Source organism: Mustela erminea, chromosome 1 (assembly GCF_009829155.1).
Source record: "Mustela erminea isolate mMusErm1 chromosome 1, mMusErm1.Pri, whole genome shotgun sequence".
Lineage (NCBI taxonomy): Eukaryota > Metazoa > Chordata > Mammalia > Carnivora > Mustelidae > Mustela > Mustela erminea.
Window position 1 is genome coordinate 72166048 of NC_045614.1, and position 2720 is coordinate 72168767.

The window sequence follows — 2720 nt, forward strand, 5'->3', positions numbered from 1 at the left end:
ATTATGCCTCCATTAGAAAGGATAAATACTCTTTTATTTACTGTATAAAGATGGTTCCTATTTATTTTATTTGTTTCGTTTTTTTCATATTTTTATTTAAATTTTAGCTAGGTAATGTATAGTGTGCCATATTGGTTTCAGGAGTAGAATTCAGTGATTCATCACTTGCACAAAATAATACTCTGTACTCATCATTTAAAGTGCCCTCCTTACTACCCTTCACCCATCCTCCCAGTCTCACCCACCTCCCTTTATCAACCCTCAGTTTTTCCTCTCTCTTTTTTTAAAGGTTTTATTTATTTGAGACAGAGAGGGGCACGCACACAAGTGGAGGGAGGAAGGGGCAAAGTAAGAGGGAGAAAGATAATCCCCGCTGAGCACAAAGTCAGATGCAAGATCCCATTACAGTACCCAGAGGCTATCCTTAACTGAATGAACCCAAGTGCCCCTTGTTCTCTATTGTTAAGAGTATCTTATGGTTTGTTTCGCTCTCTCTGCCCCCCCCAATATGGTCATATGTGGGTTTTTTTTTTTTTCTTAAATTCCACACATGGGTGAAATCAGATGGTATTTGTATTTCTTGGACTGATTTATTTTGCTTAACATAATACAATTGAGCTCCATCCACGTCATTGCAAATGACAAGATTTCATACTTCTGATAGCTGAGTATTATTCCACTGTAAATATATGCCACATCTTCTTTAGCCATTCACCAGTCAATGGACATTTGAGCTCTCTCCATAATTTAGCTAGCATTAATAATGCTGCCATAAATACTGGGTGCATGTACACCTTTGGGTCTGTATTTTTTTTTTTTTATCCTTTGAATAAACACCTAGTAGTGCAATTTCTGGATACAAAACCCACAGATTACCTCCCAGAATCCATTGTCACTCATGGTTCATTGCCTCCCAATTTCCCCCTTTCATTTTTCCTTCCTCTTCCTAATGTTCTCCATCCTACTCCTTGTATTCCACAAATAAGTGAAACGCATGATTGTGTTTCTCTGCTTGACTTACTTCATTTAACATAATCTTCTCCAGTTCTAGCCATGTTGATGCAAGTGTTGGGTATTCATCTTTTCTGATGGCTGAGTAATATTCCATTGTATATATGGATCACATCTTCTTTTTTTTTTTAATTTTTTCAGCATAACAGTATTCATTATTTTTTCACCACACCCAGTGCTCCATACAATCCCTGCCCTCTATAATATCCACCACCTGGTACCCCGACCTCCCACCCCACCGCCACTTCAAACCCCTCAGATTGTTTTTCAGAGTCCATAGTCTCTCATGATTCACCTCCTTTTCCAATTTACCCCAACCCCCTTCTAACTCCCCATGTCCTCCATGCTTTTTGTTATGCTCCACAAATAAGTGAAACCATATGATAATTGACTCTCTCTGCTTGACTTATTTCACTCAACATAATCTCTTCCAGTCCCGTCCATGTTGCTACAAAAGTTGGGTATTTGTCTTTTCTGATGGAGGCATAATACTCCATAGTGTATATGGACCACATCTTCCTTATCCATTCATCCGTTGAAGGGCATCTTGGTTCTATAATGAACTCCTCAAACTCAACACACACAAAACAGACAATCATATCAAAAAATGGGCAGAAGATATGGACAGACACTTCTCCAATAAAGACATACAAATGGCTATCAGACACATGAAAAAATGTTCATCATCACTAGCCCTCAGGGAGATTCAAATTAAAGCCACATTGAAATATCACCTTACACCAGTTAGAATGGCCAAAATTAGCAAGACAGGAAACAACATGTGTTGGAGAGGATGTGGAGAAAGGGGAACCCTCTTACACTGTTGGTGGGAATGCAAGTTGGTGCAGCCTCTTTGGAGAACAGTGTGGAGATTCTTCAAGAAATTAAAAATAGAACTTCCCTCTGACCCTGCCATTGCACTACTGGGTATTTACCCCAAAGATACAGATGTAGTGAAAAGAAGGGCCATCTGTACCCCAATGTTTATAGCAGCAATGGGCACGGTCGCCAAACTATGGACCACATCTTCTTTATCCATTCATCTCCTGAAGGGCATCTCAGCTCCTTCCACTGTTTGGCTCTCATAGACATTGCTGCTATGAGCATTGCGGTGCATGTGGCTCTTATTTTCACTACCTCTGTATCTTTGGTGTAAATACCCAGTAATGCGATTTCTGGGTCATAGGATAGCTCTGGTTGTAGCTTTTTGAGGAACCTACATAATGTTTTCCAAAGTGGTTGTGCCACCTTCCATTCCCACCAACAGCATAAGAGGGTTCCTCTTTCTCCACAACCTACCCTTCTTTCCACTGATAAATGCACTTTAAATTGGCAACACCCTCTTCTTTATATGATCATGTTCACTTGTAATTTGGTTGGGGGCTGGGCACATGACTTCCATGGCAAGTTCTCACAGCCACAGGATCAGAACGGGTGTGATTAAGTTTAAGATTAGGAGCCAGAGCACACATAGAATCCCACAGTGTTGCTTATCTGAAATATGTTTGGAAAGAACCAATTATGTGTTTTTTACCCAACGCTGGTGAACACATATTCTTTCTTCATTACTCAGAGAATAACCATTCTTCCATATACAGAAAGAGAAGGGAAGATGTTCCGGGAATTCACACAAATGAGCTAACCTAGAGCATAGATTTGCTGTGTACAGGGGGAAAATAAACATACATCATACAGAGTGTAAGAAAATA